The sequence below is a fragment of the Sciurus carolinensis genome, chromosome 11 (genome assembly GCF_902686445.1).
Source record: "Sciurus carolinensis chromosome 11, mSciCar1.2, whole genome shotgun sequence".
In the NCBI taxonomy this organism is placed as follows: domain Eukaryota; kingdom Metazoa; phylum Chordata; class Mammalia; order Rodentia; family Sciuridae; genus Sciurus; species Sciurus carolinensis.
In genome coordinates, this window is record NC_062223.1 from 29730882 (window position 1) to 29743238 (window position 12357).

Sequence of the window (12357 nt, forward strand, 5' to 3'; positions counted from 1 at the left end):
AGCTCACCCTGTGATTATTTAGAAATACCACATCTTTTGTAATTAAAAGATTTATACAAAAAATAAAAATATCAATTAAAAACAGTCATATATACATTGCATAATAACAAAAGCAAGGTGATTATCATATCCAAAATCTCAACGAAGGTGATTACCATATGCATTTACTCAAAAATTCATTATTTCTTTATTGTACAATAGTAAAAATCTTTTCTTCTACTTATTTTGAAATACACAATGCATTACCATTGACTACAGTAACCCTACCATGCAACATAACACCAAATTTATTTCTCCTTTGGTACTCAAACAATTCAGAAAACAAACAAGAAAAAATAACTTTAATAAAAAGTTCTAGAGAAGATTGAATAGCCATTTCTTTAAAGAAGACGTACAATTATCAAGTACGTGAAAAAAATATTCAACTTCACTAATTATTTGGGGAAAACAAATCAAAAGCACTTGGCTCCATATTTCTTCCATCTTGGACTTTCTTTTATCTAGAGACCTTTTCCTGGCCACCTCTGGGTCTCTAATTCTCTTCTCCATCTGGAATCCTTTCTTCTCCCCACCACACTCCTCCCACTCACCTGTGGGAGGCACAGGTGGAGAAAGCTTTGTGCCTCCCCTCAGCAGAGTGGATCTTTAAGATGGCTAAGATGATGTAGCGGTAAGAGACCAGGACTCTGGAGATGGTACTCAGTTCAATGAACCAAAAATGGTAAATATCACTAACACATTGACCTCTGTGTCAGAGCAAGACAGTAACAGGAGAGGAGGGACATCACAGAAGAAATGATTAACCTCATTAGACCCACAGATACATAAGCAGAATGTTAACATCATGTGTATAAAAGCATCTCCTAGCCCCACCAGGTAAACTCCAGCCAGCAGCAGGGAGTGCACCCTGTCCACGGCATAGCTCAAGGGCCTGCTGATGGCTTTGTATCCATCAAAGGCCATCACTGCCAGCAGCATGCACTCAGCATCTGTAAAGGTACAGAAGATGAGAATTGCAGAGCACAGCCAAGAAAGGGAATTGATTTGTTCTTGATCAAAAGGTCCACCAGCATCTTGGACCTAACTGCAGAGGAATAGCAGAGGTCAGAGAAGGAGAGGTGGCTCAGAAAAGTGTACATTGGAGTGTGAAGCTGGGAATCAACTCTGATTAAAACTATCATTCCAAGATTGGGAAGGAGAATAATGAGATAAACAACTAGAAATGCAGGGAATAGAATCACTTTGATCTGAGGGTTATTAGTAATTCCCAAGAGAAAGAACTGATTTAGTGCTAGCAATTTCCACTGTCCATTATTCTTGGTTCTTGTTAATAATCTGTTACAGAAGTCAATAAAGAAATGATAAATTAGGGATCACTTTTTATGCATAGTAGAAAAATGTTATCATGAAGCAGAACATGATTACATGATTTTTTTCTGTATATTGCTTTCTTTACTCTCAGAAAATAGCCTACACAATGTCACTGATAAGAAGCATTACAATGTTAAAAAAAGAAACTAAAAAGAAACTAACATAAGAACTTGATTAACTTTGCTTCAAAATTTATATATAACTTCTGAATATATGATTTTAACAGTACATTGTCTACAAGCCTTGAATTTACATACACTGGCATTTGTAATGTGTTACCTCTGCTAATTTTTTGAATAAAAGTAAAAGAAACTTAAATTTGCATGTACTGCTTCCCTTGTATAATGATTTTGTGAAGGAGTGGATTTTCTATGAATCTCGACTAAAATATGAATAACTAAATGTTCTATAGTCCTTATTCACATGACAAATAAAGTCAGTAAAATTCACCCAGGTCTATCAGGAAAATATCTTTGGTCATTAGACTGAGGTTTTTATTTACTTGAGTAAGAAGGTATAAAACCATTCACTCACATATCTGTGAAGACTTGATTCCTAATTGGAAAATCAAGTCATATTTTCCCATTACTTTTTAAGCGTAGTCACTCAGAGACTTATCTGAGATGACAAAGTCTGTCTGTCCTCATCTCTGGTGCCTGAATGATGAGTAGATTGCATTTTATTTTCACCTAGTGACTGTTGGGAGTTAAATCTCCTAAGTCACTGCCGTCACTTTTTTTGGTTGTTCAAATACAATTAATTAGATTCTTGTCTGAGTATTTTCTCCTGAGAATATGAAACAACTTCAGCAAAGACTGAACTTTCAATTCCTTGCCCTTAACATGAAATTAATTAATGTCAGAAATGAACCAGGACTTATTTAACAGTTTGCTTCATGGCTCTCAAAACCCTACTGGCTATCTGATGAAGTCAGACATCTACAAAACTGAAATGCATTCCCTACTTGACTTTTGGGTTCTTTCCATTGTCCACCTGCTTCTTCATTTCTGAGACAGTCTCCTGAACTATTGTTTAGACATATAGTCCACAGGCTACTTCCATCATTAACCATTGTCTGATCCCTCCTCACCTCTACACCAACCACACTCACTTCAATTCACTGTCTCCTCTGCACCCTGGTTCTTTCTCAAGTTCATACATCTCATGAAATGTGAGTGTCTCTACATTACCACAGACATAAGCACATGAGTAATGAATCAGGAAATGTGTGTTTTAGGACATTTTAATGTTAGGCTGTAGATATTAAACCACCAGCAGTGAATACGTTTCAGGTTTATTTCGGCTTACTTAGTTCACATGTATAAAGAGACTCTTTCAAATAATGCATGTTGGTATAATGTTTTCAAGGAAATAAAAACAAGAAGATTTATTATTTTTCCAAAATTACTTTTGTATTATCATTTATAGTTGGAAATGGAAGTATAATTTTTTTGTGCACGCTGATCCATCCTGTACAGCCACCAATGAATGTTCTCCCTCCTTCAATCTTGTTTTGTCTTCTCAGTCTTTGACTTCATTGACTCCTTCATAGGGACAGAGATCTCAATCTTGTAATACAGTCTTCCCACCCTAAGAATATCTCTATTCTCCTTTCTGTCACTGTGCTCTTTAAGTATCTTTTCTTTCAGCACTGAATTTATGAGGGAAAAAGTTATTAATTTAAATATAGACCATTGTGGATATCATACAAAATGCCATTCATCTGCATACATTATACAACTTATTTCCATATACATATTTTCCATATTATTTTGTCTTTCCATCTCTGAACAACCTCATTATACAGGTTCTAAAAGTGAGATCCAGAAATAATCAGTAAACATCTGGATTACCAGAAGCAGCATATTTGGACTCCAAAACACCTGTTCTCAGTAGGTTTCTCACTACAGTGTAATAGAATAAAAGGATATCTCCTTGAAAAAAAATCTTCATGGCTATCATGAAAAATTAGAGTGTGTTTGTACAGAGGTTCAGATTTCTAGGATGATGAAAATTGTCATCCAAGTCTCTCCTTTACACCTAAGCAAAATTCTCCCTGGGGATAAATACAGAGGGGAACAGTAAGAAAAACTGACAGATTAATGTATAATCTGTGTTATGCATTTTAACTGGATACTTCCATATTATTAACTTTGGACTGCAGAGATCTTCCATATCAGAAAATTCCAAGAATCACATAAAACATATAAAAACAGTGCTCCAAGGTTTGTGCCATATTCTGAATGATATTTTATAATGTGTCAGTGATTGCAGAATGAACAGATTTCTGTGTGTTGATTAAAATGTTGACTCTAATGTAAAATTATATACAGCATGTATATATAACATGTTTTAAAGCATATTTAGTACCTTATTTTTTACTAAAACTAAGGACAATTTTATATGTACAAAATTAATACAACTTGATAGATATAAGGCAGTGTATTTACACAGAAACTGCAAGTAATTTCGGTGTATTCTCAAGTTTCACCAGGCAGTAGACTGGGACTGCATTTCCTGAAACCTTGACTATATATTAAGCAAAACACAGTTTGAATGGTGGAGTCACTCTTGATTCTATAGCACAGTAGAGTATTTATTGGGTGATGATGTATTTCAAAATGACCAGAAGAGTACAAACTTCACAACACATAAAAATGATTAATTTTTGAAGCTATATAAATGTTTGATATTCTTATTTTATTAACATAAATTAATTGTACATATATATATATATACCAATTAAATTGCTATAATGGACCATGCAAAGGTGTACAATATTTTAAATAAAATTAAAATCATTAAAATATTATTGATTTGGGTAAAGGGTTATGGCTACTTAGTATTACATTTCAATCTCTTTTCATGTTTCATTGTTATTATTTGAGTGATGATACTGATACAAATATACTAAATCTACTGGTATAGGGGGTATTGTTGAGGCCAAGCTCTAATTAAAAAACTGTGGTTACTAGGCACTCATTCATCTGAAGACACTGACACAGTTGTACTACCCAAGAACTTTACCAGCCCTATCATTTTCTCTGTTGCACATTTGAAGGAGTGAGGATTACTTTTGGTTACCACTCCTATCTTTTTCTGTGTTGCACATTTGAAAGAGTGGGGAATTATCCCTGGTGTATACCCATTTTCCTATCAGATGATGGATGACTGGTCTCCACGGAGGACAATTTTCTCCAGATTGCACTTGGCTTAGGCAGAACCTAAATTTGCCTTCCTAAATATGACTGCCCTGCAGGCAATGTAATATAATTTCTCTTCAATTCTTTCTTTTACAACCTGAATACAGCAGCTTCATTGTGATTATTAAAATTAAACCATTAAATTTCTAAAGAGATTTGTAAGTCATTGAAGGTGTATCTCTTGAATCAGGAAAGAAAATGACAGAATGTAAGAGATGAGAAATAAGTCAATTGAAAACATTTGTTTCTGAATGACTTCTTGGTGGCCATAGTTTTCCCCAAATATAATATTACATTGGCAGCTATCTGCCTGTGAGCTCCTTCCTTCACAGAGCATGGTCTGACCCTAAACCATGAACCATTATGAATAAGTTCAATGTATGGCACCCAACCCACATGAAGTCAGGTCCCCTTGTTTTCCTTTTTGCAGGAATCAATACGAAAATTGCTCATGGATTTAAAAGGATATTTTTGCTTTATAAACTATATAGTAACTTTTGTCCTGAAAATATAAATTCTTTACAAAATAGTGAAATTTTGTTAACTCTTCTGTGAACACTGCCCCATCTATTTTATAAAATATTTTATTGTATTATATTTATAAGGATAAAATTATGATAATAAAATTCTGCAACTACAATCTACTGCTGAGTAAATTTGTATTTTAGAAAAGCTTTTGAAGTGTAATATGCTCATAGATAGTATGTACATGATAAGAATAGCTAGATTAACTTTCAAGAAATATGAGAAAGACAGCTGTAACCAGGGCCCAGATCAATGAACAGAGCACTACCAGAACCCTCTCCAAGTCTTCTTCTGAATGTTCCCTCTTGAGCCAATATCATACTACACCCAGGGAGTAATTACTCTTGCAATTTATCGTAAGAAGTTAGTTTTACATTTTTTGAACCATGTATAAGTGGATGCCTACAGTGTGTACTCTTTTCACAGTTTTATCTGACATTATATCTGTGAAATCCATAAAATGTTTTTGTAGACAGCTATAGTATATCCATTCTCATTATTGTAAATTATTCCTTTACACAAATATATCATTTATCTACTCTACTCTTGATAGAAGTTGATTTGCTTTCTCTTTTGCTATTACCATCAATGTTATTATGAATATTTTCATGCATTTCTTTGGGTAGAGTCATATATTCATTTATCTCTTTTATAGAAAGAAGAGTTAGAAATGTGTGTGCCTGTTTGTACAGAAAGATTTCACTTCATCTTTACTTTTTTTTTTTTTTTACCTGAAATAGGAGTAGTGATGATGTCAAGGAGTATGAATTTCTGAAGGCCACTTTGAAATACCACCCTTTTAACTGGCTTCTTACATATATTCAGAATTTCATAGACATGTCATGTTAGTGGATATACAACTTTGTTCTTGCTTACAGTGGCTTGGGTAAGCATCCTCCAAGGCCCATGTGCAAAGACTTGGTCTTCAGCCCATGGTACTATTGGGAGGTGCTGCATCCTTTAAGAGGTGATGCCAATTTGGATGTTTTCCAGTAATAAAGGGAGTACAGTTGATAGGGACCTTGGGACTCTAGCCCTTATTTCTTGCCTTTTGGCTTCACAGTTGCCATGAGGAAGCAGTTCCCTTTGACCCTCATTTCCACCACAAAATATTGCTTCTCCACAGGCCCAGAAGCAAAGGGGACAACTGAACCAAAGTAAAAACTTTCCCCCCTTAATGTTAATTATCTCAACTATGTTACTGTTATAACAAAAAGCTGAGGAAAATAGGCATTTTCTGAGAATAAAGAACATAACATGCAGTAATAACTTTTCTGACTTACAGATTATCATTTTGCAATTGTCCAAAGAGTTTAACATTTTTTTCTAGGAATTTCTGGATCATATCTCTGAGCATTTCAGAGGACTAAATAAGAATGAAGGAGAAATTTCTCTTCTGCAAGTAAATTTCTTCTCTTGGAAATTATTGATAATCCTGGGATGGAAGAGACACTATTCTGCACAGTTCTCATTGTTGATCTCCTTCATCTTCCTGCAAATCTGGTAATGATAATTTTAATAGAACTGGATTCCCAACTTCACACACTACTTTGTCCTTTCCTCAGTCACCTCTTCTCTCCTGATCTCTGCTACCTTACAACTCTTGGAGCCAGGATACTAGTAGCCTCAATTTTCAAGAACTGGTCAACTCCCTTCTTTGGCTGTGCTATGCAGTTCTTGATCTTTTTGTACAACCATGAAGTGATTAATGTTTTTTCAAATATTTTAAAACACTGAAATGGGTTTACATGGAATAGAATCACAATTCATAGTGACAGAATTTGGCAGTTGGAAAGGACATTGAAAATGATCTAGATTGTCTCTCTCTTATGTAAAAGAAGGTTAAAGTAGACTGTGTATTAGATATATACCACTATGCCATCTCTGTTACATTCTTTTATACTCAACTGTTACAATATTGAGAATGAACAGAGAAAATACTATACCATTAACCCTGTCAACACAATAACTGATACTGTGGTTATTTCAACAATATTTGCCATCAGTCATGGGTTGACATGAAAGAAGGATATGATTTAGAGAGATGAAGAGAAGAAGGGAAGGATGAGGATTGGACTGGACAGTCTTTAATAGATCAAGGCCATTGGTGCTATGTTACATAGGTCTTTAGAATTCCAAGATTGAATGAATTGAATATTATTAGTCTATGTACATATATGATTACATGACCAGTGTAACTCTACATCATGTACAACCAGAAGAATGAGAAGTTTTACTCCATCTATGTGTGATGTGTCAAATGCATTCTACTGTCATGCATGACTAATTAAAACAAACACAAAAAGTAAAATGGAAAAAAGAACTAATATGGACCATCTACCCAAACTTCTGTTTCAGTTATGAATCCACTAATAATAATTTCACATAATACATTTCAAACTCATAAATTTCAGGGAGATCAAGTTCACTATCAAACCAGTTTATGATATTTTTGGTCATCCTTTCATAATGCTTTTTTTAAAAAATTTCAAACCCACTGTATCTAACAATGGGGGCCAATATGAAGCTTGATTTAGTCTTTAGATATCACAATAAAAGTAAATATCTGAGAAGGAGATGGATTAGTTGGATAGAAAAAAATTACCCATGAGTTACTGGTAAGCCACATTTAACCCTTTTGTGTAAATGGCAACATATTTCAAGCAATGCTTTCACCATTTTATTGTTCAGCTTGAGCTGTTATAATAAAATACCATAGAACTGATGATTTATAAACAACAAAAATTAATTTTTTAGAGTTATAGCTCGAAGACTAGCATTTAGGCAATGTGAGATTCAGTGTTTGGGAAGAGTCTCTTGCTGTTCAGAGACAGCCCTACTTTTATTATCTTCACACAAAAGGATCCAGGGAGATCTGTAGGACTGTTTTATGAGGATTACTCCCATTGTGGAGCACTCTGTTCTCATGAATTTATCACCCTCAGAAGATGATAGCACAATCATTTGGGGATTTAGAATTCAAAGCCCTAGAGGAAAGAAAAAAGAAGTATAGCCATGCACAGAAGGTATGAATTCAAAATGCCAGGAATTTATTCAGAAATTATTATGTAGGTGGAAACACATAAGGCTTTTTTAATAAAACAAAAATTCTTCATAGGTGTTTTCCCTCATGACATTACCTCCTGGCTGTGACTTACTCATATCACCTAGAAAGCAGAGGAACCTATGGGCTTTACCAGGATTCTGAAATATTTAATGCAAGGATGATTCACACTGGCAGCTCTAAAACCTGAAATATGCACTTGGCTTTAACTTCTGTAGATGTAATGGATAATTAAAAGTATCCTCGTGTGTTTCCTGATCCTTCAAATAGTCACCATGTTAATGTTTCTTCAAAAAGCTGACAGAGTACTTCAGTCATCAGATAACTAGAGCAGAGAAAGATGGAATGTCAACTATCAAAGATGCAAAGATGTGAGCTCCTTACTTCCAGGGAAATGAATGTCCATGTCTTTATGGACTCATTACATTAGTATCCATAACTTTATATACTTTATATATGTAAGTATCCATTATTTTATATGTCAGGATCTTAAGCCCCCCTACTCTTCTCGACCAGTGGCAAGGGAAGGGGACACTCCCCAACAAGGTCAGACTGGGATAGGTAGGGCCTCCAGATGGAGGACAATCAGATGAGTCAGGGAGATCAGTCACAGCAGGAACTCATTTATTGAGGAAGTCACACAGCCATTATGTAGGGTGGAAGATAGGCAGGAACCAATCAGCTTAAAGGTCAGCAAGGCATGGGGGTGGTTCACGCAGGTGAGAGTCCCATAGGACTATATGGCAAGCAGGAGCTGATCACCTTCCGGAACTGTTGTTAACCAATCACTGACAGTGGTCCGATTTATCATCATTAACCTTTGAAAGTGCCTTTGAGGCCTTGATCTTGCTCACCCACCAGGGAGTAAGGAGTCAGCCTGAGTTAGTTAACATGTCATTAGTCCCAACATTTATAAACTTTCTTGAAACAGTAGCCTGTGTGTGTATTTTTCACAAACCATAACCTCAGTTAATTTTGCTTGCTTAATATCTAGTAAGAATGCAAGCTGGGGAGATAGCTCAGGTGGAAGTGTGCTTGCCTTGCAAGCATAAGGCCCTGGGTTCAATCCTCAGCACCACAAAAAAAAAAAAAAAAAGGAAGAAGTGAAAAATGCTTTTCCATGATCTTTTAATCTTGTATGTTATGTCTTATTTGTTTTGCAAATTTGTGTTCTGGTATGAGACTAGTGCTTTGAATAACAGGTGGAATCTTAGTGCTTGATGAAAATATGCTTACATTCCCTTACTGGAGATATTACTTTAGAAACAGGGCAGCATTGCTCAAGAGGTTCAATCTGAAAAATGAAGAGAAGAATTTAACCACGGCAGAGACTGGGAAGAAAACAAAGAAAAACTTCCTGGAGAAACAGATGGGGACCTGATTGTTGACAATTCTAGCGCTCACATGTGCTTTTACCTAACAAGGCTCTTTTACTTGTTTTTCACATTCCACCTGTTTGGATTCTCCAGTGTTAGAGACTCACATACCTCAAAACCTCTCTGTTGTCAAATGCTCCACTAGAATCCCTCCCATTCCCTAATGAACTTCCCTTTAGATCTGAGACTCCATAACACAATGGAAGGAAGACTTTCTCCTGAACCTTTAATTAACATATCCCCTGTGGGTACATCTCACTGTATTTTTATATATTGTTTTGAGGTCTTTGGGGATTTTTTCTAAGCTCAGTTAATTAATGTCTGTTACTTCCACTAGAATATGAGTCATTTGTAAATAATATGCTAAATTCACAGTGACAAGCAAAATACTTTAATGTGTGAAAGTCAATTAGCAAAAAAATTCTCTAAATCTTCATAAAATTGATTTGAAATGTAGGAACTTGAGACTCAGAAATGGTCCACAAAGACGGGGCACCATTTATTAATTCAAGAGTAATAATGAAACATGACACATGGAGATCTGCAGCATTTTGTTATAATCATACCTTAATATAAATGTACAATTTATTAAGTCAAATTATGTAATATAGTTTTGTTTCTTGCATAACATGAAACAAAATTTTGCCAAAACAGCCACTTCATATAAGATTCATATACATATAAGATTAATATGTATAGATAGTAAAATTATTTAAAACCACCCTTTGCTTCTAAGTTTTTGCAGGGCCTCTTTCACATCCTTGTTACATAAACTATAAATCAGAGGGTTCAACATGGGAATCACAAGGGTGTAGAACAGTGAACTCATTTTATCTTGATCTAGAGAGTAAGAAGAACTTAGCCGGAAATACATGAAGAGCCTAGTGCCCTGGAATACTGCAACTGCAGTTAGGTGGGAGGTACAGGTGGAGAAAGCTTTAGCCTCTCCTCAGCAGAGCAGATATTTAAGACGAATGAGATGATGTAGCAATAAGAGACCAGGACTACAGAGATGGTACTCAGTTCAATGAATCCAAAAATGGTGAATAATACCAGCTCATTGACTTGTGTGTCAGAACAGGAAAGGAGATAAAGTGGAGGTAAATCACAGAAGAAATGATTAATCTCATTAGACCTACAGAAATATAAGTGGAATCTTAATGTCCTGTGTATCAAAGCATCTGCCAGTCCTATGAGGTAAACCCCAGTCATAAGCATTGAACACACCTTAGTGGACATGTCCACTGCATAGCCCAATGTGGGGGCGTCCGGAATTCCATCCAGAGCTTGACAAAGATCCTCTGGAGGATGATGGCAAAGGCTCATCCTAAAAGGAATTGCTGGATGTTTTGCTCCGAAGCATGGTGTTTTCTCTGATAATATATTACTCATTTCAGTCTGAATGGATTGCTTAATGGGGCGAAGGGAATACAACAAAAATTCCAGAAAATATTACCTACAATCTGAAAAACAATGGGTCTTTACCACTAACAAAATTAAAAATAATTTTGCAACTGTACAATGAGTCCCTGAAAGCCTCTGGAGAAAATAGTTGTAGATCTGCCTTTGTCTCCAACAGGCTGGTTAAATTTTAATGATGGTTTTGTTCATGTGTGGTGGTGAGGTAAGAGAATAAGGTGTCATAACATTCCTTCCTTCCTACAAAGAATATGTCACCCCTATAATAAACGTTGGTACACAATTACAATTGGGACCGCTGCCCTCCTGTACCCCTTAACTCAGCAATTCAGATATTAACCAGATGGACCTAGTAGAGATAGTCACATGAGATTACTTGTCTATTGTTTTAACCACAAGAATATTAAGAATAGTTTTAGGTCACATAGAGTTTAGATAATATTGTATTAGTTCACAAAGGTAGTTAGATATTCTTAAAACAATTGTGAATAGGTAAGGATAATCTGTAAGGTTACTGTTTTCTCATAATTTTCTGTTCCTTGTTAAAAACAATTTCTGCCTATGCTTTGAAAACTTCTTTAATATTAACCACAAGATTGTCATTATAGCCTGAAGAAAAATGTATATAAACCCAGCCTTCCCCAGAATAAAGTGGGATTGATTGCACCAGAACTAGAGTCTGTGTCTTTCATTCTCCATCCATCGCTAATGCTGTCTCCCCACGCCCTGTTTACCGGTGTGGAACCCATGGACTCCTGCTAGGGCTGGACCCCGGCAGCCCAAGGGGTTGCTGATGGCCTTGTAGCAATCAAAGGCCATCACTGCCAGCAGCAGACATTCAGCATCTGCAAAGATACAGAATGCAAGCACTGCAGAGCACAACCAAGGAAAGGAATTGATTTGTTCTTGGAGAATATGTCGACCAGCATCTTGGGACCAACTGCTGTGGAGTAGCAGAGGTCACAGAAGGAGAGGTGGCTGAGGAAGAAGTACATTGGTGTGTGAAGCTGGGGATCCACTCTAATTAAGAAGATCATTCCAAGGTTTGCCAGAAGATTAGTGAGGTAAATCAGAAGAAACATGATGAAAAGGGTTACTCTGAGGTCAGCATTACTGGTAATTCCCAACAAAATGAATTCACTCAAGGATGAACAATTTTCCCTGTTCATTCTCCTCTCTTGTCTAAATGTTCAAAGCATAAAATATACATATTTGATTACTTTTTACTACCAGAATATAAATAGGACAGAACACAATTTGTACCTGTAAATATTTTATCCTAAGAGAAATATCAAGTCATGTGTTTTACTCTACCAAAATATATTATATGGTTTTAACAGTAAGCAGGTGAGAAATTTTTCAATTCATGAGGTACATGACTTTCTGCATCTTTAATATC

The 12357-nt window shown here is 35.7% G+C and overlaps 2 pseudogenes; both read right to left on the reverse strand.

Moving 5' to 3' along the window:
* Positions 1 to 586: 586 nt before the first annotated feature.
* LOC124959388 (olfactory receptor 5W2-like) lies at positions 587 to 1312 on the reverse strand (annotated as a pseudogene).
* An 8939-nt stretch (positions 1313 to 10251) lies between these two features.
* On the reverse strand, positions 10252 to 12130 carry LOC124959805 (olfactory receptor 5W2-like; annotated as a pseudogene).
* Between the last annotated feature and the right edge of the window lie 227 nt (positions 12131 to 12357).